The 27,995-nt window shown below is 47.6% G+C and overlaps 1 protein-coding gene and 1 pseudogene across 9 annotated transcripts in view; one reads left to right on the top strand and one right to left on the bottom strand.

Moving 5' to 3' along the window:
- Positions 1-27,995, bottom strand: part of LOC105476177 (neurotrimin) — a 1,408,523-nt gene that overhangs the window by 633,116 nt on the left and 747,412 nt on the right. The gene's annotated exons all lie outside the window — the stretch shown is intronic.
- On the top strand, positions 5,970-6,330 carry LOC112425677 (large ribosomal subunit protein eL37 pseudogene; annotated as a pseudogene).

Here is a 27,995-nt window from a genome sequence, read left to right as displayed (position 1 = left end):
AAAGAAATGATAAGTAGTGAGGTTAAAATATGTTAATTAGCTTGATTCAATCATCTCACAATGTGTACATACATCACAACATCACATTGTACCTCACAAATGTATACAATTATTATGTCTGTTAAAAATAAAGTAAAATAAAAAAGATTTCTCTTGCTGCATATTATGTGTTTTGGTATGTTGTGTTTTCATGTTTGTTCGTTTTAAGATTTAAAAAAAATTCCCCTTTTATTTCTTCCTTTACACATTAATTGTTCAGCAATGGGTTATTTAATTTCTACATATTTGTAAATTTTCCAATTTTCCTCCTGTTATTGATTTCTAGTTTCATACCATTATGGTTATAAAAGATACTTGATAAAATTTAAATCTTAAGTTGTTTAAGACTTGATTGAAGACCTAGTATATGATTGATCCTGGAGAATGTTATATGTGCACTTGAAAATAATATGTATTTTGCTGCTGTTGGATGGAATGTTCCTTATGTTTTTTAGGTTAGGATCCCTTTAATCTATTATGTTGCTCAAACCCATTGTTTTCTTATTGATTTTTCTGTCTGAGTGATCTATACATTATTATAAATGAGGGATTTGAGTCCCTTACTATTATGGCATTGCTGTCTATTTCTCCCTTTTGTTTTGTTAATGTTTATGTATCTAGGTGCTTCAATACTGGGCACATCCATATTTAAAATTGTTATATCCTCTTCATGAATTCATACCTTTATCATTATATAATGGCCTTTTTTTGCCTTTTCTGACAATTTTTGATTTAAAGTCTATTTTTTCCAGTATAAGTATAGCCATTCCTATTCTCGTTTGGCTACCATTTGCATGGATTATCTTCTCCTATTCCTTCACTCTCTGCCTATATCTGTCCTTAAAGCTAATATGAGTCTTTTAAAGGCAGCATGCAGTTGGATCTTCTTTTATAATTAATTCACTCTTATATGTCTTTTGATTAGAGATTTTAATCCATTTACATTTAAAGTAATTATTGATAGATAAGGACCTGTTCTGGCTATTTTGTTAATTGTTTTCTGACAGCATTGTTTTCCTTTCTTCCTCTCTTTCTGTCTTCCTCTGTGATTTGATTTTTTGTAGTAATAGTATGCTTTAATTACTTTCTCTTTTGTGTATCTCACACAGGTATTTTCCTTGTGGTTATCATGAGGCTTCTATAAAATATCTTACAGTTATAAATCTATTTTAATCTGAAAACAACCTAACTTAAACTGCATACATAAATTCTACACTTTAACTTTTCTTCTTCCCACATTATACGTTACTGATGTGACAAATTATGCCTTTTTTATATTGTGTATTTATTGACAAATTATTGTAGCTATGGTTATTTTTAATGATTTTATCTTTTAACTTCTATAGCAGAGTTAGAGGTAATTTATACACCATCATTACAGTATTGTAGCATTCTGAATCTTACCTTTATAATGAGTTTTATTTGTTCATATTGTTGGTGTCCTTTCATTTCAACTTGAAGAACTCATTTGAGAATTTCTTGAAAGGCAAATCTGGTGGTGTTGAGTGCCCTCAGCTTTCATTTGCCTGTGTGAGTCTTTAGTCTTTTACATTTGCATAGGACAGCTTTGCTGAGTAAAGTATTCTTGCTTAACAGTTTTTTTTTCCTTTTAGTGCTTTGAATATATCATCCCCTCTCTCCTTATCTGCAAGATTTCTGCTGAGAAATCTGCTGATAGTCTTATGGGGAATTTTCTCTTGAATACAAGTCACTTTTCTCTTGCTGCTTCCAAAATTTTCTAGGTTTTTGACTTTTTCAAATTTAACTATAATGTGCCTCATGACAATCTCTTTCTGTTTAATCTATTTGGGGTTGTTTTGGAATCATGGATTTGGATGTTCATTTCCTTCTCCAGATGTTGGGAGTTTTTGTCATTACATCTTTAAATGACCTTTCTGCCCCATTCTCTTTCTCTGATCCTTCTTAAACTCCTATAATGTGTGTATTGCTTCCTTGATTGTGTCCTGTAAGTCCTAGAGGCTTTTGCCACTGTTTTTCAATCTTTTTTTCTCTTTATTCTTCTGACTGGGTAATTTCAAATGACCTGCCTTTGAGCTCACAGATTCTCTTTTCTTCTTTATCAAATATGTTGTTGAAGTTCTCTATGGAACTTTTCAGTTCAGTCATTGTGTTCTTCATCTCCAGATTTGTTTTTTAAAATGATTTCTTTTTGTTGAACTTCTTGTTTTGTTCATGTGTTATTTTCCTGATTTTTAGTTATCTTTTTGTGTTCTTTGTAGCTTACTGCACTTCTTCAAGATGATTATTTTAAATGCTTTGTCAGGAAGTTTGTAGTTCTCCATTTCTCTGTGGTCAGTTACTAGTGCTTCATTTTGTTTCTTTGGTCATGTCATGTTTTCCTGATTATTTGTGATCCTTGCGGCTTTGCACTGGTGTCTGCATTTTAAAAATTAGGCATCTTTTCCAGTTTTTACATATTGCCTTGTTATGTAAAGTCCTTCACCAATCAGCTTCTACAGAGATTTTGGGTGGGGCCATCTAATGAGGTCCATAGTGAGGCTTGCTATTGAAGTCTTCATGCTGGAGGGGCCTGTGTCTAGGTCAGTGGATGAATGAGCCTAGAACTTGGGTCCACAGGAGTCAGTCCAGTGCCTGGGTCTGTGAGGGCAAGACTAGAGCCTTGGTCCCCATGGATGAGCCTGGGGCTTGGGTCCACATGTGTGACTCCATTCTGAATCCACAAGAGCTGACCTGGCACTGGGGTCCCCTGGTATGGGCCTGGAGACTGGGTCTATGGAGATGAACCTAAAGCAGGTTCTGTGGGAACCAGCCCGGTGCTTGAGTATCTTAGGCTTTGAGTCCTCAGGGGTCCTAAGTCAATATAGACCAGCTTGGAACCAGAGATTGTAAGGGCTGGCCTAGAGCCTGGAACCACATGAGCCAACCTGGAGTCTGGAGTCACTAGAGCTGGTTGGGTGCTGAAGTGGGTCTAAAGCCCAGTTCTGTGGATGCAACCCTAGAGGCTGGAGTTGTGGGGGCTGGCTTGGTATGGAAGTGGGTCTGGAGTCCGGGGCCACTGAGGCAGCCCTGGAGACTGGGGCTATAGGCCTGGCCTGGAATTGGGGTTCACTGGAGCTGATCTCTCTGTTGTTGGGTCTGCAGCAAAGTAGGCTACTCACTTTGCTCTCTTCCCCTCATGCAAGGCTATCTTTCTCCACACTAGGCTGAGTGGCCTTTGGGGGGTGGTGTCATGAGTAATGTGAAACTCCTTCTTACTCTCTTCAATGCAGCTTTCTTATTTCCCTGCTCCACCAAGGTGCTGTGGCCTCTCCTCTGGATTCTTTGACTCCTGTGAAAGTATTTTTGTGTGTGCATTATTCCAAGCAGTGTTTCTGTGAGGAGACAAGAGCTGGGATCTCCTGTTCTGCCATCTGGCTGACATACTGTTTTTAAATTTTATGATGTTTGACATTCAGAGAGATTTGATCTTAATGCAGCCAAATTCATCAGTCTTTCATCCATTATTTATGTCATTGCTTTGGGCATACACAGACTTTCTCCTTCCAAAATCCTGATGTATATTTATTTGTATTTACTTCTACATTTTTAAAAACATGTAATTGAAAAACAATCATTGTATATATTTATGGGATGCAAAGTGGTATTATGATACATGTATACATTCGGGAGTGATCAAATCAAAGTAATTAACATACCAATCACCTAAAATGTTTATCATCTCTTTGTGAAGAGAGTATTTTACATACTCTCTTTGGCTATTTTGAAATGTACAACGCATTATTATGAAGTATACTCAGCTTTGTTGTGAAATAGAACACCAGAACTTATTCCTCCTATCTAACTCAATACTTCTAATGTTAATGACTTTGCTTTTTTACTTTCTTCTCTATAATCCAAGAGTTGGGATCTATATAGATTTTTCGCTAATAGTTAATCAGTGATTCCTACAACAATTTTGACTATCCCCTTCTTCCCTAACTGATTTCCCAAATTGTCATATTCATACACAAAATTCCTATATTGTATAAGAGTGTTTCAGGGCAATCTATTTTGTTATACACATCAATCTATCAACTCTTACGCCTAAAACTCACCATTTATATTATTGCCGGTTTGTGGAATGTTTCAAAATAGCCGGGGCTATTCCTCCTATCCTGTATAATTTTTCTATTTTACAGTTTTCTTGTCTGTAGCTAAAAATCAGCATTATTCTCCCAGAAAGCCATTCCAACAAAACCAAACAAAATTATTGGTATTTTGTTAGGAATTGCCTTAAAACAATAGTCACTTGGGAAAAAATGGTATCTTGATAGTGTTTAATATTTCTATTAGAGAGATGGTTTATTTCTTCCTCCTATTTGTCTGTTGCTGCTGCTCTCTGTTTTGTCCCATGATGCACCTCTCCACGCTCTGGGCACTCTTCCCTCACTCAGAAGTTGAGAGTGGAGAGTGAGTTCTAAACCCAGTGCCACCACCTGCTCGTTGTGTGACCTCGGACAAGATGCTGGATCTCTCCAAATCTGTATGTTATCTGTAAGATGGAGTTATTACAGTAGCTACTATTGTGATGATGAGATCATTTTAAAGATGAAACGGGAATTTATGCTAAAAGCAATTTATGTGGAATTAAAGTAGCACTCACTATATGTTGACTTTTAAGAATCGACACTTCATCACTACCATATTTTTTTCTTTTTAAAGAGAAGGAGTAAAGCTCATTGGAAAAGCAGACCCTGATAGATCAGGAGTTCCAAGTATGGGCTGATCCCTGGTGAAGGTGGGATGGAAGACGTGGTGTCAGGAACTCTGCTTTGTAAGGTAATCTCCAAGTTGAGTAGAAAGGAAAGAAGACAAAGCCATGTCTGAGGGTGGTTTGGGCTCTTCGTGAGCATCTGAGAGAAGGCAGCAGGACACTGTGGGAAAGGAGCCACATCTTTCCCACCAAGGACAGGTGCCATGGTTGTATGACACACACAGTTGCACAGGGCCTCAAGCTCAGAAGGGCCCCACATTTGGTTTAACGCTCTGCAATTGCCATCATGAAATACTCGATACTTTTAAAACCAGGGTCCTGCATTTTCATTTTGCACTGGGGTCCATCCATGATGCATCTACCCCTCCACCCCCTATTTCCACCCCTCCCTTGGCTTTCCTGGCCTTCCATCTGATGGAGTAGAGACAGCCTTGCATTTGTCTAGGACCTCACGCCCTAAGGCCCCATGGACACACCATTAAATGAAGAAATAACAAGGCCCGCAGCATTGAGGAGCCCACTACTTGCTATAATGAGGATGGTAAGGTTGAGGAATATACTTTTCTAGAAATATGAGTATTGGACATTGGTGAAGAATAAACACATAGGCCATGATTTATAAAGCTAGAGAGCTAGGCATGGCAGAGGCAGAATCCCTGCCCGTGCCTCTGGATCCTGTAGTTCCCAGCAAAACTGACAAATGCGTTGAGTGGCTCCTTTCCTTTGTCCCATCCACCATGCCCAGTTGCTTCTAGGGCAGCTAATTACTTCCTTCTTAGTAGTAGATGAGGGAATTCAAGAGCAGTTAAAGGAATAACATATACTGTTCTCATATGCCTGGCATGGTTCTAAGCAATTTACATACAGTTTTCATTTATTCCTGGCAATGGCCCTGTGGTAGGTGGTATTATCTTTATTTTACAGATAAAGAAACCAGGCTCAGTGGATTCACCAACTTGCCCAAGTCATGCATATAGTAGGTGGTAAAAAGTTGACATAATCCCAGGTCTGTATGTCACCAATTGCTTTGTTCTTTAGCAAAACACTTGTTGCTTTTTGTTCTTTTAGTATATTATACTGTCCACCAACTGGAAACTGAGAAAGACAAAGAAATATTTTATTACTTTGTCCCAAGCACTGTCCTAAACATATTACATGTTTTAACTCGTTTAATTATCGCAAGAGCTCTCTGGTCTTGGCTGCAGAAGCGAGATGACGAAGGGAACGTCATCGTTTGGAAAGCGTCGCAATAAGATGCACACATTGTGCCGCCGCTGTGGCTCTAAGGCCTACCACCTTCAGAAGTCGACCTGTGGCAAATGTGGCTACCCTGCCAAGCGCAAGAGAAAGTATAACTGGAGTGCCAAGGCTAAAAGACGAAATACCACTGGAACTGGTCAAATTTAGGTATACCTAAAAATTGTATACCACAGATTCAGGCATGGATTCTGTGAAGGAACAACACCTAAACCCAAGAGGGCAGCTGTTGCAGCATCTAGTTCATCTTAAGAATGTCAACGATTAGTCATGCAATAAATGTTCTGGTTTTAAAAAATAAAAATAAATAAATAAAAATTTTCACAAGAAAACTAGGGTTCAGAAACTTTAAGAAACTGCTGTAAGGACTCATAGCTATTGAATGGCAGAACAGGATTCATATCTAAGCCGTCTGACTCCAGAGACAAAACCTGTAGCCACTATATGATGCTACTTCTCCTAAGAAAAGTTGAAGGGAAAAGTTTTGGTGGTAAATTATTGGTTGCATATGGAAAAGGTCAAGAACAATTTCTAGGTTTCATGTTTGAGCACCTGGTTACAAGACGGCATCAATAAAACGTGAAGTACAGAAGGTTGAGTTGCAGGTTTCAGGGGAATGAGGGTTACATCAGCTCTGCACACACTGAGTATGAGGTGCCTGGAAGGGATCCAACAGGATGCTATACAATACTAGCACGTTACTGAAAGTGTTGCTGTAAGGATTAAATGAATTAATATATGTGAAGTGCAGAGACCCGTGCCTGGCACACAGTAAGCACAGTGTAATTCTTTGCCATTATTGTAACCCAATAAACAACTAGGTCATCAAGAAGCTAGAAGATCATAATGACTCAGTAAGCAACTGGGTCAAGTGGAGCTAAGAAGACAGATTTTGGCGAGAGATATAGAATAAACAGTTGTGAACTTATAGGTAACTAAAACTATGGGAGAAGGGGGGGATCTCTTAAAGAGAAAGTGTGGAATGAAGAGAAAAGAGTGTTAGGATGCAAACATTATGACAGGCATACAATTGCTTTCAAGGTATTGAATAAAGGCAGGTAATTAGAAAGTTTCTGAAGTTTCAACAAAAGGAAGGATTTTCCTTACATTTAGAATAAGGCATTGAGTCTCTGGCCAAGAAAGACAATTCTTTGGTAACCAATATAAGCAGAAATAGCAAATGAAGTAAAATTAGACAACTCCTAAAGAAAGGGGCCCAAAATGCTCTGCTTATTACCTGAACATGAACATGAGTTTGTGCCCAACATCACTATACATGGATAATTTCCCAGCTTCACAATTAGCTTCCAGCTAAATGTGCTATCCTGGCTTCTACATGGTCAAGAGATCTGGTCTTGAAGAGCAGTGGTCTAGTTCAAGATATTGAATACACACACACCCACACACCCACTCACACACCCCTGCTGCTTTGGCTAGTGATATGGTTTGTCTATGTCCCCACCCAAATCTCATCTTGAATTGTAGTTCCCATAATCTCCACGTGTAGTGGGAGGGACCTGGTGGGAGGTAATTTAATCATGAGGGCGGTTACCCTCATGCTGTTCTCATGAGATCTGATGGTTTTATAAGGGACTTTTCCCCCTTTTGCTTGGCACTTCTCTTTCGTGCCATCATGTGAATAAGGGTGTGTTTGCTTCCCCTTCCTCCATGATTGTAAGTTTCCTGAGGCTTCCCCAGCCCTGCTGAACTGTGAGTCAATTAGACCCTCTTTCCTTTATAAGTTACCCAGTCTCAGGTTTGTCTTTATTAGCAGCATGAGAATGAACCAATACAGCTAGTGATCCCGGAGGAGTTCTCCTGATTTCTCGGGCTCTATATGAATGTCCTGCAGAAAGCCTTTTGTGCCATTCATCTGTATTTGATGTTTCTCCTTTGCAACCCACTCCTGCCTCTAACATAGCACTTACTCACTGAATTTAATCTTTCTACTTTTTGTCTTCTCTGTTAGATTATAAGCTTAGATCTGAGATAGTTTTCCTTATAGTCCTAGGACCTGGCACAGTGCCTGATTATTGTAGGTGGACAAAAACTCAATTTTTAACTTATTCCTGGAAAGTACATTTCTAATTTCAACACCTTCTGTATAGTTCAGCCTCACTTCTCTTCCTAGACTGAGCTCAGAGAATCTGTGCGGATTCAATGCTCTAGATCCCTCCTTGTTCAATGTGGGAGTTTAATTACTTTTTTAGTTAACATTGTTAAGGTATAATTTACAAGCATTAAGATGAACATACATTAAGTGAACAAGTCAATGAATTTTGACAATCATATATTCCTGTATAGTTGCCACCATAATCGAGATACAATGAATTAATTCCATCACCCCTTATGTTTCCCTAGTTAATTCTCCATCCATGGCTCCAAAGACCACACTTCCCAATATCAAGGTAAGTTAGAAAGATTAGTAGCAAGAGAGAGATTTGAAAAAAGCAGTCAAGGTACGCTTTATGGAAAGGACACCATAGACTTTCTCTCAGATATCCCTCAGCAAATTATATCTGGGCTACAATGTAAGAAATCAGTAGAACTTCACGAAAAGAATACACCAAACGGGGAAGCCTGGCACTGGGCTGAGAGCAAGGACAGAGGGCGCTGGTTCTGACTTTGATGTGAACTCACCATGTAAACCTTGGAAAATCCTTTTCCTTTGTGAACTTCTTATCCTTCTCCTCCTTGGCTTTCTCCTCTTCCTCTTATAAAATTATTAGCTAAATCTTTAGGACTTTTCTTTCCAATGGGAAATGTCTAGTTTTTAAAGGAAATCACAATTCCCTCATCTGTAAAATGGGAATAATTACAGCATCTGCCTCATTGTGTTGTTATGCGGGTTAAATGAGGCATTCATGGAAAGTGGTTAGAGCAGAGCATGCATGTAACACAAAGTCTCAATCAATGTTAGCCATGATGATGATGTCACTAGTGATGATTATGATTGTAAGAGAACAAGGGAATTATCCAAAGACCCAGGACACAAAGGAGTCATGAAATAGAGTGGTGAGTGTGTGAGCACTGGGCTTGGGTGGGGTGTACACCTTCTGTTCCTGTGCCCCAGGTGGCCAGGGTGTACCAGGAACCTGAGGCAAGGAACTGAATGACACTTTCACTCTGGAAGGCTGTGGAACATTCCCTAAAGTTGGAACCTTAGACAATGTCTAAAAGTTGAATTAGAAAAAAGATTCCAATATTAACATGGGGACAATAAGAAATGTGTCTGTCTTGACCTGAGCTCTGGATGAAGCAGCTGTGTCTCTCCAGGGAATGTGTAATTGCAGGTCTGTGCTGCAGGTGAATTTGGGATTCAGATATATACTTCCTATGTGGATTCACTCCTGGGGCCCCTGACAGAGGCAAACATAGAACTATTTTGGGAGGATTGTAAGTTTCCTGAGGCTTCCCCAGCCCTGCTGAACTGTGAATCAATTAAACCTCTGGCTCTTTCCCAGGCAACACAGGAGTTCTAGTTCTCATGTTTTCCTCCTGAAGTTGTTCTCAAAATCTGAATTACCAAGCTCAGGAGAAAACAACGGAGCATGAGCAAGAATCACAAACCACAACTTCTTAGGCTCCTGTGAATGGCAAGTAATCAAATAACGCAACAGGGACTATGCAAGAATTCATGTGGAAATACGTAAGAGTCAAATACATAAATTCAAGGACATTAAAAAGTACATTCCTAGTATACAGAGTTTTGAAAATAAAAAATCAAGTCAGGAAAATTTAAAAATCTCAAGGAATGGTTAAACATTGTCAGAAAAGATAAAATTACTGAATTGGAAGATAAATCCTGGAAAGTCACCCAGAAATACAGAAATGGGGACTATGGAAGAGCAGTTAAGAGTGAGAAGACCCAACACATGCCTAACAGGAGCTCCAGAAAGAGGGCTGACAAATGATACTTGAGATAATGGAGGGCCAACAATTTTCCAAGGTTACTAAAGGTCCTGGGCATGGAAAATAATCAGCCAATATGTAAAACAATCAGACAGTATTCTGGATGAAGCTGCAGCAGTAGATCAAGTAAGGTTTTCAAAATTGCCCCACACTGGTGGCATAGGCAGCAGCCCTCAGTGGTCTCCAAGAGGCTCTGAGAAGCCCATCTGACTGACTGCAGACTGATGTGTCCACATTTTCCAGTTCATTCTAAAATTTTAATGACTGTAATCTCTGTGCTTATTATATTCACATCCATCTTACCTTGTGTCCTTATCTTGAAAGGAAATCTGAGAAATTAATAAGCAAAGAGCCTGACAATTACATGGTAAGTCCACTGTGCCCCAGCCGGCTTCGTCTAAAAACTGCCACTCTCTCCTTGCTGTGAACAGATCATCTCTGTCGCTTTTCTCCATATACTCAGGGCTATTCCACTAACGAAACGGGTTCTTGTCTTCAGTGCCAGGGGCAAGGTGACATTCCTTAAGATTTATTATTATTGTTTTCCATAACCCGAGGAATGTCAGTCCTTTAAAAGCCTCTGCACCATGTTGATTTTCTAAGTTAACTCTGACTTAGCATAGATTTATTGGCAAGGGTTGTGGTTTGCCGTGTGTGTGTGTGTGTGTGTGTGTGTGTGTGTGTGTGTGAGTGTGCCTGTTTGAGACACAAAGGTGAAACAAGAGATAAAACCAATATTTATTTGGCTTTAACATGGTCCACTGCCTGAGCTAATTGCTATTATTTATGCCAATTCTTTCCCTTCCCATAGCAGTGAGATTAGGAGAGTAGTATCATGCACATTTATCACATGAGAATCAGGCTCAGAGAGGTTAGGTAGAGTAGAGGGTCACTTAGCTACGGGGCATATGAAAGAAAAGGACTAACAGAGAAAGAATGGCTCTCTGGAAAGAGTCCAGAATCCGTATGGAAAATGGAAACTCAATCTTGTGTGGTCTGATCCAGGCTTGTGGGCAGAAGGGAAGGTCCCTAAAACTTCCTATGTCTTCCTCTTTGGAGCCTAGTAAGTAATGGTGCTGGGTGCTGGTGTAACTTCTATCTCCCAGACAACCTTAACTCAAGCAACTTGAGACTCCCATACAAAACCATATCATCAAGCCCTGTTTTCCTGGGCTTGCATTCAACTCTCCTTCCTGCTGGCCTCCCTGGGTGCGTCTTGTGCTGTGTCATCCTTCTCCAGTCATCACACAACAATGAACACCCAACGTCACCCCACACCCCATACTGCCAAGGAAATTTCTTCTCTGTGAGGCTAATAGCTCTTTTTGTCCCAAGTACAATTAGCCATCCTTCCCCTAGGGGCCGGCTCCCTTTGGCTGTGGGTTCTTTCAAGTCTATCACATCAACACCACTTTCTGTTGAGAAGCTAGTTTATTGCAATGATAATTAGACATGCACCTTTCTGCACCACACGTCCAGTTTTTCTCATGCACTCCAGCCCTGTCCTTCGAGCGGCACACACACTGCAGCTGCTGTCACTCTCGGGGCAGGAGCAGAGTCCAGAGCACAGGTGTGAAGGGACATAGACCTCTGATAGATACTAGCTGTGTTTCCTTGGGAAAGTTTACCTCTCCGAGCCTCTTTCCTCAATGGAATATTGGGATGATAATCCTACCCAGGAGGTTGCCTTAAGGATTACGTGGGAAACGTCCATGTAAGACCTCTGTTACGACAAATGCTCAGACTTTCTGGTTCTCCATCCGACCCGCTGCTCCATCCCCTAGTTCTCAAGGTGGGCATGTAGGTGAAGTTGCTCCTAAACACGCTCTATTCACAGATTGGACACTTGTGGAAGAGAAAAACACCCCACTTCAAAGGACAAAGGAGATTGAGAAGATTTGGTGGGTACAGAGGAAAGAGTCTGAGCTCTTGGACCAAAACCCGACTACCTCATTTCCTGGAAAATCATGTAACTTCTCTGAATTGCATTTAGAAAACCTGAATATGTGCCTTCTAGGATCACTCTAAAAATTCAGTGAGACAATGTGTATGAAAACATGTGCCGGCATGAAGGTTTGTGTAAAGTCATTCGTTCAGGAAACCTTTCTGAGCTACCCCAATCCAGTCCTTGACATCATCTCAGGGGGAGCTGCTAGGTTTAGGACAAGCACAATAAAACCAATACCAAGCCTGAGGTGTGCAGGTGGCATCTGGGTGCCCGGCCAAGACACTAAGGCCATGCTCTGAATTCTCATACAAACCCAGTGCATATCTCGTCACAGAGATTTTTCTTTCCAGGGCATGGGGGGTGGGTCCTAAAATCCTCAGCCTGTCCGTGACCCAGAACATTTTAAGGTGAGAATGTCCTGCACAACGCACCGTGTATTTCCTCTGGCAGACAGCTCCCCCCTGCAACCTCCCGGCGGCGGCGCGCCTCGCAGCCCATCCAACACTGCCCTCTGGTGGCAGCAGCTCGCAATTTCATGGCTCGCCGACGGCCCCTCTGCTGGCTCCTCCCTTCCCAGGCCGCGTTCAGATTGCCAGGGCGCTGAGCGGGTCCGAGGGCAGGCAGTTTCCCTGCGAGTTCCAGATTCCTACACGGTCAGCTGATCTTTCCTCTGCATTCACCCCCTACTCAGTCCTGAGTGATCATCAGGCTCACCTGATCCTGTTTAAAAGCCTTTATGCCCTTCAGAAAAGCTCAGGGTCTTGGCATAAAACCAAATCTGCTCCTTCGGTGAGAGCTCCTCTGTCCACACGTCCAGTCTCGGCTCTGGACCCGTCCTCCGGAGGTGCCAGCCCGCGGTTCCCAGGCCCAGCTCCCTGTCCTGCCTGAGGTCGTTCCTTGCATTTCCCGCTTCAGCCTTGCACGCCCTTTCCCGCCACCAAGCAAGGGGCTAAGCTCTTCAGAACCCAGAGGGATGTCACTTTCTCCATCCATCGGGCCTTCTCCGGCAACTCCCTCCCCCTACTCCGAGTTGGACGCAGACCTAAGTCCTGCTTCCCACTCTGTCACAGTCCTTTCCCACCAGACTCAGCTTCTAGACCCAGCAATGACATTTTGTTCGCATTTGTAAAAATCACCATAGCCCTAAGATAGAATACAGTGCTGCCCATGGAGACTCAATAAATGTTGAAGGAAAACCATATGCAGCTTGGGAACTAGAGGAAGAGTAGATGCTGCGAGGGTAACAAGTCATCACAATTACTTACATTCTCACTAATAATAATGGTCCTTATTGAACAGTTCTCATATGTAAGGCACCATTAAGTGCTTTAAATGCATGTTCTCATTGAATAGGCCTCTACATGATGTAGTGAGCATCTGCAAATACCATCTCATTTAGTCTTCACAACAACCTTGGCAGGGAGGAGAACAAGTGTTAGATCCATGTGACAGAGGAGAAAAGGAAAGTTGGGGAGAGGTGGGTGACCAAGCATCCAAGAATAGTGTGAGAGGCCAGATTCTGCAATCTCTCTCCTAGTGACACAAGTCTGCTATACCTCATGAATACTCTGCCACCTTTTCCTGACAGAGACAGGTCTCCAGAGACGAAGTTAAACAGGAATGTGCTTCCACCTGCAGACCCAGGCTGTAAAAGCAATCATAGCTTCTCCTCTCTCGCTTCCAGTTTCTAATCAATTATGGAGGAAATGACAATGGAGAGGGGAGGTGAGAGACACTCCATAGTGACTGCAGCTCATTGAAAAGATACCCGAGGCTTTGTCTCTGCAGCCACAATGCCCAGCTGGGAACACCAGGGCATTTATATGTAGGGTTTGGGTGGATGACACTGAGACAAAGGAAAAATGACAAACCAAGTGAATTAAGTGAAGGCGAAGTAAACGGTGCTCAGCAACAGATGGGGCTGGTGCTAGGTAATTTTCTCCTGTCACCTCCCCTCAGGTAATAGATAATCCTGCAGCTACTGGATTTCCTGGGAAGGCAGGCACCGGGCCTGAATCTCCTTCCTGTTTGGAAGCCATGGCCCCCATTCCTTAACCTGTCTTGATGATAAAAATCTTAAGAACCAAAACTTTTTGCAAGACTTATCATGGCGATTTAACTCCGTCTCGGCTAAGGTTGCTATCTGTCAGGCTGTCACCGTGACAGGCAGATTTGTAAATGCTCTGGCTCCAGTGTCAGGCTGAAGGTGACATTTTTCAGCTGGAGATTTTTTCCCCATCCCTCACAGAGACAGAACAACTAAGAAAGAGGAAAGCAATCCCCTGAATCAGCCTCTGCCCCACTCGCAGTCAGCCTGCCCAGGGTGTTGACTCCTGAGCTCTGGGATTGTTTGTGAGCTCCCCCAGCCCACCTCTGCCCTGACCCCCACGCCCAGAACACAGTGATTTCATGCAAGGCCAAACTCCCAGCCCCACCCCTCCCCAACCCATCTGCAGGCCTGCCCAACTTTGCCTTCTAATGATTTGTCTTGGCTGATGGTCGCTGCTCGGCCATTACCATTATAAATACTTACATAGATTAATTAACCACCGTGTAAAACCCAGAATCCCAGCTAAATTCATTTAATGACCTGCCATGTGATTTCTTGGCTGAAGCATCTGAAACTAACCCTGAATGCTCAGTGACATTCATCCCTTTGATTCCTTCCTGGAATCACTAGTCAATCGAGTCTCCTTTTTAACCCCTTTTTTGCCTCTGACTTTCAGGGTCTATAATCCTGAAGGAGTCACACAGAGGTTTGGGTGATTTGGTTTCTTGGGTTCTTGCCCGACTCTCCGCATTTATGTGACACCCTTTATGAAGCTAGGGAAGGCCCTTTCATCCCTGATGCCACATCAAAGCTCAGGTAAGAAGAGTTTTATATGGCCGCATTTCTTGGCCCAGATGCCAAAATGGAAACGCTCTCTCTTTCCTCTGTCTACTCTCATTCTGTTTTATCTCTGTCCCCTCTCTTTGTCTCTCAGTTTCTTCAAAACGGACCTAGCATTATTCAGAGATCTGCGTGGGAGAGGGGCTAGACTTGTACCAGCATCACCCAGAGGTCCGCGTGGGAGATGGGCTAGCCCTGTGCCAGCATCACCCAGAGGTCTGCATGGAAGATGGGCTAGCCCTGTGCCAGCATCACCCAGACGTCTGCATGGGAGATGGGCTAAGCCCTGTGCAGCACCTCTCAGAGGTCTGTATGGGAGGCGGCACCTCTTGAAGGCGGGCTTTAGGGGCATCAGAGGCAATCTTGGAGGGAAGGTCTTAATCCCCAGAGTGGAAGGACAAGAGAAAGACTAAGGTTGTAAAGAACGGCGAAGTGTCAGCCTGTGACCCCCTGCCCATTTCCTCTGTTTTTCCTCCCTTCCCTTTGAGACTTTTCACTGGTGCTCACCTAAGGACCGTGTGGGATGCCTTGATGACAGTTCCCACGCCCGCCCACCATCCCGTCCAGGAGGGGGTCCAGCTCCCGGTTTTTTCTTGATCAGATGCCATAATGTTCAACTTCTTCATTTAGAGAAGCTAACGATATTTACCTCACCCAGCAGTCTTGTTTTGTTTTGTGTTATGACTAATGAGTAACATGACACATGAAAGACGCCTGGCGCCTGGCGGAGCTCTGGCTGTACCGCCTCCCTCCTAGCCCCGGGACCGCTCAGTCCCGCCCCGCTCAGCCCCGCCCCGCCCCGCTCAGCCCCGCCCCGCCCCGCTCCGCTCCGCCCCGCCCCGCGCCGCGGAAAGAACGCGCCAGCGCCACCTGGCGGGGCCGAGCGGGAGCGCGAGGTGGCGGGCGCTGGGCCACGTGGGGGCTGCGCCCTGGGGTTGCGAGATCTTTACCCCTTTTCAGGAGAAGACAACATGGAAGAGGAGGAGAGAAAACAGTGAAGGAGATGGAAGAGAAGTCGGGAGGGGCTTTCAGGGAAGACGAGGGGATGGAGTCCAGGCGAGGACACCGCCGTGGAAGGGGACCTGGAGGGAGCGCGGTGGGGTGGGGTCCACGCCTGCCCACGCCCCGCGGGTCTCGGCTCGGCCACCCTGGGCCCGGAGCTCCTCGTCACGTGGACTCCCTGGGTGCACGCGGCGGAAGAGGAGCAGTCGCCAAAGAAGCTGTCTTATCACCCGGGCAGCGCCTCGGGCCCAGGCCCACAGGGGCGAACTCACCGCGGCCCCGGCCGCGACATTGGGGCGCTTGCTGGGCCTGAGGATCTGAACTACGTTCCGCGAAGGTTAAGGACGGAAGGAACCGCCCTGGCCCTGCGGGAGGAGGGGCCGTAGGCTGTGGGTGCAGGGCCAGGGGTGGCCTGGGCCCCTGGTGCGCCCTCCGAGGCCTGCAGGCTTTGCTCAGAGGACAGCCCAGGGCTCCCTGGCGCCAGGGTCGGGCAGGTGCCTGATCCTCTGCCGTCTGAGACTCGTCCACCCAGACCGCACATCCTTCCAGAAAGAGCAAGGCCCCGCTGAGTGATCCAAGCCCCTTGCTCCCCACCGGCTCCAAGGGCCCTCGCTGAGGATTTCTTCTTCTCCTGCCTGGGTTTGACCCAAGGCAGCTTCCACTTCCCCCGCGCCCCTTGACATTTCTCTCCGCGCTGATGGAGAAGTGACAGGGTGGACGGGACAAAGAGCTTCCTTCTGAGCCCCGTCTTCACCCGTCCTGTGCCTCAGGCTGGCTCTGCTCCAGAATCCCAAACTATAAGTAGCAATCCTCCCATTTTGTTCCCCAAGGATGTGGGCCACGGCCTGCTCTTAGCAGCCACGTCCGGCCTTCCTCGGACCCCAGACTGCTGCTCACTGCTTCCAGCCATTCTCCCACACTCAGGCCCCCCACTCTGCACTCTGACATCTTGCAGATGGGAAGTTTGTTCTGTATTTCGGTACAAGGCAGCGTCCACGGTGATGTTTCTGAGGGCAGAGAAAGCTCTCCCTTCTGGGGAAGCGTGGAGTCCCCTGGGTGCTTCGGTTCTGCTGGGTCGGTGGGTGCTGAGCCGGTGCAGCATCTCCACAGCCCGTGGGGACTGAATAGGTGCTCTGGGCTGGCTCAGGCCTGGTTTCTGTCCATCTGATCTCTGGGTGTTTGTGTGTCATGCCCACCTTTTCCGGTACTGGGGTTCACATCTCTACCTGCTACACGCATCCCCCTGGGAGAATGCCTGCCCCTCGATTTCCGGCATTCGGGCAGTTTTGTTCATATTCCTAATGAAATATCTGTGAACGTGTGAGCTGTACCAAGGCGTTCAGGGAAGCCTCACTGCGTGTCATACTTTTCTCTCCTCTCATCTGCATTCCTGGCCTTTTCTCTGCCAGCTTGGTGTGCTCTTCTACCCAGTTGCACAAATAGATGAGCTCAGGGACAGATGTGCGAGGGGACAGACGTGCTGATCTCATCATGAATTCAGCAACATGGATCCCCGCCTGCAAGACCAGCAGCTTCATGTCCTCTCTGCTGTCATTGCCAACACAACAGCACGGGGTTATCCCACAGAATTTCATCATGTGTGGACTAGGGAGCCAACCATGTAAATGAGAATCCCTCTGCCCAGGGAATAGGTATACGACCAATAATCATTCGTATTGCTGAGTCTCTCTGGAAGGCTGGCAGGTGACGAGAGTGGGAGGGGCTGGCCCGGGGTGCCAGCTGCCGGCAGGACGGGTGAGAACAGCCTTGAACCCACCTTCTGAGGAGTGCAGTCCCAGCCTGCGTTGTGGGAGGGGAGATGGGGTAGAGAGGACCCAGGATTCATGGCACCCTTGCTGGCCTTCCGTTTTCCATCCTGGGTGGATCTACATCTCTGTTTGATGTACATTTCATTGCTGGAACACTGAGAAGCAACAGAGTGGTTTCCTTCATCTCTCCAGGCATTGGGACATGTCCTTCCGGCCTGCCAGTCCTCAAGGGGAAATTCTGGTGGTCTCTGCCTATTCGACATCCCAGCACAGTGGACCGGATGTCACACTTGATGGCTGACCAGAGACAACATGAAACTTCTCTGCACCTTAGTGTCCTCATCTGCAAAATGGGGGTAATAATGGCATCTACCTCTTAGGAATTGTGAGAAGAAATGAAAAGATGAACACGAATCTCTTAGCACATGACCCACACAGAGCCAAAACTCAACACCCAGTAGCTATTTTTATAGTAGTACTATTTTTAATGTATTTAATAGTACTATTAAATAGTATGATTATTTAATATTATTGTTAAAATATTAATAATTTTTAGTCAGTATTTTATATATTATATATTTATTGTTAATAAATATAAATATATTAATATTTAATATTATTTAATATTACTATTATGTTTAATTTGTTTAATATTACTATTAAATAGTACTATTTTTAATAGTAGCATTGTATTTTGTGATTTGAGGGAAACCCACAATATAAGGTGCTGGTGATGCTGATAATTTCTCTATTATTCCCACTTGTCTCTTTCTTGTTCTCGTTTTCAGAGCAGGCAGGGAGACGGAGGAGGGCAGATGTCTACGCAATGCAATTATTGGCAGGTGTCCTGGAAGGGGAACTTGGCATGAGATCTTTTCAGAATGGGGCTCCTCAGACTGCAAGCCCATGAGCCTGGGGCAGCCTGGGGCCTGGAGGAACAGCAGGGAGGATGAGGAGCTGAGGCCTCCCTTGGGATGGGGCTCCATCCCCCTGCATGAGGCCTGGCCCAACCCCAGCCCTCCCAGACGGCTGCTCAGGTCCGGCCAGCCCCTCCTAAAGGACTTCACCTCCACCTGTTCTCAGAACACCTGTGAAGGAATGAGTGCTTCCAGGGCAATCGGGCCAAAAGCAACATTTGTGGGGAAATTGAATTCCAGGGGATGAATCTCGTAAGTCTGGCCTAGGCACTGAGAGAGTCTTGAATTAAGCCCCTGAAAGTTGTTTTTCTAAATAGCTTTTGTCCTGGGCTGGGATCAGAAGAGACACAGATTCACTCTGCCCTGGCTCTGACCCCTCTCCTTTCTCCGTCCTTCCAGCCCCTCCTGAGTCAAGCCTTTTAACCATGGCTAGTTTCTGAGGGGCCAGGCAATACTGGGTGGGGAGGCAAGTCAGGGCCAGAACAGCCTTCCCTGCCAGGCCACCTGTGTTCCTGCCTGGCTCTGGTCCTGGGCCCTCCCCACGGCCTCATGCTGAGCCACAGGCAGTGCACTGGCTCTCAGGAGAAGGGGCTCAGTCCTCGCAAGTAAAAAGCAGAGCTCCGGGTATAGAGACATCCCTGGAGAGTGTTCCTTCCTTCCTCGGGGGCTGCGGGGATTTTCCTTAACAAACATCCAATTTATTGGTAGCTCTCGTTTTCACTGAAGGGTATGCACATGTAAAATTAAAACCAACTAAATGCATTTTTAAAAACCAACTAGCTAACTAAGAGTGTGTCTCGCAGAACGCACAAGGGCTCTGACAATCTAAGGAAACACCTCTACAATGTGTGGGGCTTCGCAGGGGTGACATCAGCTCAGACGGGGATGGGACACCTGCCCATTGTTCTGCAAGATGGTCATATTTTCTGAGGGTCCTATTTTCTGCTTCAAAATGGTGTCCAGACAGCAGGACTGACGGTTTGGGTGTCAGATCTCTGGGAGCAGCTGGTGTCTTCCACACACGCATCACCCTCCCCACCCCTCCACAACCGAAGAAGCAGCATCAAGCTCAACTCACAGCATGACCTGGGCCCTGCTGCCTGGCAGATGCTGGTCAGTCACTGGGGATGTGAAGCCGACAGGCCAGGTGCTGCTGCGGGGCCAGAGCAACCCGGGGCACAGAGGAGGCAGCCGCCAGAGAAGAGCCTGCCCAACGTGTGTCTGGGAGGAGCAGGCGGAGGGAGGAGCCGCGACTCTTAACGCCTTTGGGATTTTGGAGCTCAACTCACTGACTTCTCCAAAAGAGAAATGACACGTGCCATCCCATTCTGATGCATTTGGAAGGCATTTTTCATGGACCTTCAAAGTAACCATTAACACGGTTTTTCTGAGCCAGTGGCGTGTGCTACCCAACCTCCTTCCAACCCTGCTTTGACACCCGCTTTCAGAAACGCAGGAGGGGCACCGAAGGAGGACGGGGAGGCTGCTCTCCCCGCTGTCTGGAGTCGGCTGAGACGACCCTCCCCTGCCCTGGGAGCCTGTTCTCTGGCTTGGCGGAGGCAGCCTCGCGGCTCGGGGAGCGCGGGTGCCCTCCAGTGGCCGTCCTGGGGAGCTGCAGGCGCGCCCCCGCGGCACCTGCGGCTGCTCATCCAGATGTGGGAACTGCCCGGCTGCGCGCATCGCACCCCTCCGGGGTTTATTAGCCTGCTGTAATGTCAGCGCAATAATAGCCCCGGGGAGGCTATTACACCACTATTTCCATTCAGAGGAGGGCTATTCCGTCAACGACTCCAGAGGCCTGCGTGGTAAATGAGTTTTCTTTTAAAAATACGTTCACTGATTGTTTTGCTAGGACACATTCGGCACCAAGGGGATGTGAGTGCGGGGCTGGAGGATACGTGGGGTGGGAGTGGGGTGGAAACCATCCCAAGATCTTCAGCAAAGGCCGGGGAGGAGCAGCGGGACTTCACAGCCCTTCCGCCACCAGACCCAGGGGCCTGTGGCCTCTCCCAGTGGCATCCTGTGGAGTGGTTTTGTTCTTTGAGGAGCACGAGCCTTGGACATTCATATTTCCGTGCATCTCTTGCAGCATCCCCCACTCCCACCCCAGGCACTTGGGCAGCACTAATTCAAGTGACTTGTGACTGCCCCACTCTGCAGCCACACCCGGGGGCCGAAGGTGAGGTGGACAGGGAAGACAGCAAGGCAGGACGCCGACCCCAGGCTGACGCCCACGAAGGCCCCTAGCCTCTGACCAGGCTGGTGAAGGTCTGGGGAGCAGAGGGCTCTGCCGGAACCGTGGAAGGCCCAGGCCACAGCGGGTCTCAAACCTTGTCCTCCTTGTAGCCCTCAGAGTCACCGAGTGCACTGATGTCCTGTATCCCTGCCCAAAGCCCAGGTTGGAAGGGGCAGGAATCCCTCTGGGCAGTGAGATCACCTTCAAGCAACTGGGGTGGGAGGGGCGCTGGGACGGTGCAGGTGCAGACCGCGGTTCATGGCTGTCAACCAGCTGACCCCACACGTGACGCTTTTGTCACATTTCATACAGGTGCAATTTTCCTTCTCCCCTGGAACATGGGTAATTGAAATCATTTGCTACTTTCTAACACAGTGGAAGCATTGCATGAGGTGGCGGGGCCCTGGGATTGAGCCCTGACCTGCCCCAGGTCCTGACCTGCAAGTGGGGTGAGCGCTTCCCAGCTCAGTCCCTGCTGTCTCTGAGTCCCGCAGTTCAGGCTGTCCCGAACTGGGGCAGAACGTGGCCCTGCAGCCCGGGCTCCGCTGCCCCCACACCCTCCAACCAGGGCCCACTTCACTCCAGTAAGCCCTGGCAGGTCAAGTCTGGGTTATGATTGCTTCTAATTAGCATTTCCAGCAGATGGAACATTCTCCAACCTCCAGCCCACAGCTAAGTGCTTCTTAGAAAAGGCCAGAAATTATTTTCTACCTTGGAAAACATCAAAGGAAATCAAAGGAAATGGCCCCATTCTTATCTGTGCCTCTCGGCCAGCCTCGCTGTGGCGGTGTTCGGGTGGGGCTGAGCCATGAGGGCTGAGAGAGGAGTCTCTGAACCAGATGCAGTTGGCCCTTGAATCACATGATCTGAACTGCACGGATCCGCTTATACACGAATCTGCTTAAAGTCAAAGTTACACCCAGAGTCCTGCCCTTCCTGCCTCCTCCCCTTCGGCCTCCTCTACCTCTTTCACCTCTGCCACCCTTGAGACAGCAGGATTGATTCTTCTTCCTCCTCTTCCTCTTCCTCCTCAGCCTACTCCTGGTGAACATGGTGAGGATGAAGACCTTTATGACGATCCACTTCCATTTAATTAATAGTAAATATATTTTCTCTTCCTTATGATTTTCTTAATACTGTTTTCTTTCCTTTAGCTTACTTTATTGTGAGATTACATCATATAACATGCAAAATCCATGTTAATTGACAGTTCATGTTCTCAGCAAGGCTTCTAGTCAACAGTAGGTTATTAGGAGTTACATTTTTGAGGAGTCAAAAGTTACACATGAATTTTCAACTAACCAAGGGGTCGGTACCCCCAACCACTGCATTATTTGAGGGTCAACTGTAGTTCCTGACAGGACGGTGAGCAAGTTCCCAGGCCCAGCCTACTCTGACAGAGGCCACCGGGGAGACCGTGGTCTGTGGCCTGTGGCCTGTAGCTCTCCTGGTGGGGACTGCGGAGGGGACCCTCATCAGCCCCTGACTGTTTAGCCCCTTATGCATTCCTCCTCCCACTCCTTTGAGATGGGAAGATCCTGGGAGGCAGGGCCAACTCCAGACTTCTTTGTAAGCATCCTGAGCCAAGGACAGCACTTCTTATGTAGGATAAGATTGTAGGATGTCAGAGCTGGAAATACCCTCTAGTTACCATGACTAGATTCTAAAAACTTATGTATTGAGTGTCTTCTTTATGCCAATATCCTAGACATTATGGGTGAAAAAGTGAACAAAACAATGTCCCTGCTCGTGTGGAACTTCTATTTTAGTGGAGGTAGATTGACACTAAACAAATAAACAAGTGAATGCTACTATGTTACATTGAAATGCCTAAGCAAAATGATTTTTTTTAAAAAAAAAAAAAGGTAAGGAGAGGGTGCTGTGGCTCTGCTTCTACTGAAATAGGGCAATTGTGGGACCTTGGCCTTGAGGCAGGAATGCGTTTGGTGTACAGGGGACCAGCGGGAGATGGAGACCAACATGTTTGTAGCAGAGTAAATAGAAGGTCAGAGACGGACGAGATCAGAGACAAACTGCCACGACCCCACATTGCCGTTTGGCTCTGGGGAAGTCTGAGTGCTGTCGGCCTGCCTGCCCGACTCTCCACGAGTACCCGGCTGCTTCCCATGGATGCTGGCTGGGGAGCCTCGTCCGGTTTGAACAGTGCATCAGGGAGGACTGACGGGGGCTGGGCAGTGGTAGCTGCCCCCCACGCTGATTGAGCTTGTCAACGGCCCAACTGCTGGGCTTCTGCGGGGATCTCAAAGGGCCATCATTAATCCCTCTTCACAGGGGCTTTGTAACAATTACGCATGGCACCTATGTAAGCTGTTTTTAAAAAAACTCACTCCAACTTAGAATTTCTAGAAAGCTCAGTCTTGGGTTGAGACTTCCACCTAGATGGGTCCTCTCCCTGCCCTGAGCAGCCCAGAGTGGGTCTTCTCTCCGGACTCTGGGCCGGCCTCCACAGAAGACGGCTTTCACGTTCACCCTAGTGGGGGCTCGCTCACCCCCGAGGCTCCCGCACGCCCCTGGTCTCCTCGTCCACCTCCAACTCAGGCTCTTCACCACGATGGTAAGTGTCATTGTCCTACACAGCTGGGGACATGGAGTCCCAGAGAGCTGGCCCAGCCTGTATCTCACACAGGTCATCGCCAGGGCCAGGATATGCACTGCAGCCTCCAGAGGCCCCCTGCTCTCTAGGAATGCGGGAATGTGGGGAAAGGAGGCTTCTCACATGGAGGCAGGGGGGTGGTATTCTAAGCAGGCCTGGGAAAGCCACAGGGCCTCCAGTCTGGGACTGGGCCAAGTGTCCACTGCAGGTCCCAAAGCTGAGCAAATGAGAGGCCAGGGTCCTGCATAAAGGAAGCCACTGTGTCAGCCAGAGGACAGAGACAGCCCGAGCGCATGCTCCTCCCAGCTCCCTGGAAGCTGCAGGTTGGGGAGGGTACCAGGGGATGCTGCCAGCAGCTCAGAGGCTATTGAGAAAAGGTGTCCAGGCAGAGTGAAGCAGGCTACCCACTGGGGAGTGCGGGGGAACTGCCTTTCTATAGTTTCCAGGTTGGGTGGGGGTGTGTGACTATAGCTTTATAATCTCAGAGACGTCAATTGCCACCCAGCCAGGAGGATCTTCCCTGGATCACTCTGGACAGGTTGGCAGAGCCAGAGAAAGTTGCTGTTGTCAGGACGTGAAGCCCGCCACGCATTGTCCTCCGTGGGCCCCGTGCTCTCAGTGCACCACACACAGGAGCTCATTTCACACACACAGGAGCTCATTTCACTCCCACAGCAAAATTCAGAGGGGATTCTTCCAATTCCACAGACAGAATGAAGCAATGAAGTTAGGTGAGGTTAAGTGATCTCAAATTCTCCATACACGGCCAGCCAGTAAGTAGTAGAGTTAGAATTAGAACCCAACTCTGCTGAACTCCAAAGCAAGTGGGGGTTGATTCAGTCCCAATAACCTTTTGCCACTGCCTGCCCTTCAGAACGCCCTTTCTAAGTGCAAGCATATCCCACCCTCCAGTGGATCAGCTCCTCACAAAGCAACACACACCAGGGCTGGGAAGACCCTGGGGAGAAGTCAGCCTGGGAGGCCATCAGCTCCGATGACAAAGGACAACCCAGAGGCACCTCAGGGGACCTTCCTCTAAAGCAGCCACCTGCTCTTTGGCATTGCCCTGCAGCCCCCCAGATATGAGCATGAATGCTGGCATGGGGATCAGGTCGCCTCACTCATGCCAGACCCCTCCACAGCAATCATGACAGGGTTTTTTATTCATGTTCTGGTCCTCTGCAGGGCAGGTTTAGTGTGAACACATTGACAGAGTGAACCTTGGACACATCTGGGGTCTATTTCTGCAACTACAAACCCACGCTATCATGCAAAATTAGGGTCCATCAGCCCCCTTGATGTGCCTCCTCCCCTTCACCTCCACTCTCGGCTCCTAAAGCATCGACCTGGTCAGACTCCTTCTGGAGCCTGTTGCATTATCCCTTCATGCCCCAAGAGGAGACTTAGGTACCAGAGCCGGAGGGCAGGGCATGTTTCCCTCCTCTCGTGCACCCTGCACAGTGGCCTGCTGCAGACAGCCCTGCCAGTGGGGCTCCTGTGATGTACGCATCCCCAGTCCCTTTCTCGCCTCACTTCAGAGGAGCAAAAAGCAGAGAAACAAAGGCGGGGGCTGCTGAAGCGCAGAGAGCGATGCTCTGCCAGGGAGCTGTTAGCATCCTTCTTTCCATTAGGAATAAAGCATGCAGACCTTCTGGTTGGGTTTTGCAGTAAGAAAGGGAAGCTTTGCTTTTAGAGGGAAAGTTCAGTTATAATGAAGAATAATTGCTGTGCAGATGAGTGTGGGTTGTTATTTTCGCCACAGAATTCCTAGAAAGCGGTACAGACCTGCATCCTTGCTTGTGCTTGTGTGATAGGGAGAATGGTGGGGAGCTGGTGTTGGGGTGTGTACGGCATCTACCTGCCTTTTCCAGCTCATCTCACTTCACCCCTCAGTCCTGGCTGCTGGGCAAAATGGGCAGAGCCAGTGTGGGCACAACATGCTTCCCAGGAAACAGCGGCTGCCACCATGATCCAGTAGGTACTGGGTCGGCCCCTCTCTTGGGGCCCCAGGAACCAGAGGGGATCCAGCACCGAGAGGGAGCTGATTTCGATATGGCTGTTAGAACTGAATGGATGCGGGCAACTTTCAGTGCAGACGCTGAGAGCAAATTGCAGCAGAGACGCACTCAGAGTGGAGTAACAACCAAGGACTCGATCTCGGTGTCAGTGGCCTCCAGGGGAAGTGAGAATCGGGCTCATGCTGGGCTCCTCTGCTTTGCAGTGTTTAAGGCCGGCAGGCTCCTTGGTCCCCACCCAGGGGCACAGTCCCGAGCAGGCTGGCCGGGGAGAGGGCACCGCTCTCCAGCTCTGCAGCTGCACCCATGCTACAAGGAGGGAGGGCCCTCAGCCTCCCGCGACTCCCCGCAACTGATGGGGTTAGGACAGCAGGAGCACGCAGAGGCTCTTCTGAATTGGTCCTTCGGGGTCCTTGCAGAACGCCCGCTGTGGACTGCAACCACAGTTGCTGTTTTTGTGCAGAGATTCTCAGACTAGTCCCCACAACAACCTTCCAGACAGGTATTGCCCCATTTTCCAGGAAGGAACACAGAGGCTCCTCCGCTCTACAGCATGCCAACAGTGCTGCCTCGATCAGCAGCTGACAGAGGAAGGCGTTCAGATCAGGAACGGGTGAGACACTGCAGGAGACAGCCCAGGCGTCGCTCGTGCCGGGGAGAGGACCCAGCGATGACCCAGCCACTGCCCATGGAGGGCGGCTGAAAGGTGTCAGTGGGTGCATCGGTTCTGCCTGCAGCCCTGGGGGCTGTGTCCTGGATGTGCTTTTTCCAGAGACAGCACTTGAGATTGGAAGGACTGGTCAGCTCAGCCTAAAAATTGCTTTTCACTTAGCCGGATTCTCTAGCCACAGGGTGAGGGTGAGAACATACACACACACACACAGACACATACAGACACACACAGCCACACAGACACATGCAAGGAGACACACACAGACACAGACGCACACACGCTCACACACACAGGGATATATACACGCAGACACAGAAACACGCACGCTCACACACACAGGGAGACACACACACAGACACAGACGCACACATGCTCTCACAACACACACACAAGGAGACATACACATAGACACAGACGCATACATGCTCCCACCACACACACAAGCACTCACACACACAGATGCACACATGCTCATACACACACACAAGGAGACATACACCCAAACATAGACACATACACACGAGGAGACACAGAGACACACACATGCTCACACGCATGCAGACACACACACACACAGACACAGCCACACAGAGACACAGAAATACATACACATGGAGACAGATACACAGTCACACACATGCTCACACATACAAGACACACACAGATGCACACATGTTCACACACACAGGCACACACAGATGCACACAGAGCGACACAGAAACACACACACACAAGGAGACACACACACACACAGCTTCATGCATGCTCACACACAGGCACTCACAGACACAGAAGACACAGACACAGAGGCACACATGCTCACTCACAGGCACATACACAGACACAGGCACACACACAGAGACACGCATGCTCACACACCCACAGAGACACGCATGCTCACACACACAGGCACTCACAGACACAGACACAGACATGATCTCACACACCGACACAGAGGCACACAGGCCTACACAGACGCACACACACACAGGCACACACAGACACAGAAACACACACACACAGACAAGTACATAGACACACACACAGACGTGCTCAAATCCACAGAAAAGTTCATGTTATTAGGTATTCCTGTTTTTCTCTAACAGCCCATATCTGGTATCTTTTCTAATTCATTTCAGTAAAATCCAAAATGTCAATTTCATGAGCAGGCCAACCCTTGGTGAGGGAGGACAAGGTGCTGTGATGGCCGACACAGAGACGTAAATACCAGAGAAGGACGGGGGGTCAGGGCTCCTGGACTGTCTTTGTCTGGGGTCACGTCATGCAGTCACCCAGAGAGCCTCATCTCCCCCTGTCCAGGAGGGATTTACTGAAGCTCGATAAAAATCTGCCGCCAAATATTGCTATAAAATATAGTTCTTTCTCAAGGCGCTTCACCCAGAGAATCCTAAACTAGTAGATTTACCTTTGCATGACTTTGTCAAAAACAAAAAAGGAGTTAGTCCAACACCAGCACTAGCCTTCTCCATCGCAAAGCCCATGCCTCGCAATTCTCCTAACACAGTGGTTCTCAAACGTCGGCCTGCATCAGGATGACTGGGAGGGCTGTCAGAACCCAGCTCTCTGGAGCTCACCCCAGAGTTTCCAAGTCAGTATTATTTGTGGTGAGACCCAAGATTTTGCGTTTCAAAGAAGTTTCAAGTGATACAGATGCTGTAACACTTTTACAATATTTCTTACTACCTTACTAGGGGGCACTAGTTGGTCTAGAAACCATCAGAGGGAAATGGGACAAACTGGACACAAATGCAGAGAGAGAAGCATGGTCAGAAGCACAGCGATGAGCTCCTGGGAGAGGCACCACTGAAAGCTGGGCAGGCAGCATGCAATTCTGTGTCCGCGCCCACGCAGGCATTAGCAATCAATCACGGCTGCCTATCTCGTGGAGCCCGGACTCAATTTTGGAATCCTTCTCAACCCAGTACCTCCTAAAGCACCAAAAATGATTGGGATTGGCAGGCACGGTG

The sequence above is a fragment of the Macaca nemestrina genome, chromosome 12 (assembly GCF_043159975.1).
Source record: "Macaca nemestrina isolate mMacNem1 chromosome 12, mMacNem.hap1, whole genome shotgun sequence".
Lineage (NCBI taxonomy): Eukaryota > Metazoa > Chordata > Mammalia > Primates > Cercopithecidae > Macaca > Macaca nemestrina.
Note: the sequence above shows the minus strand (reverse complement) of the source record. Positions and strands in the feature narration are given on the sequence as shown.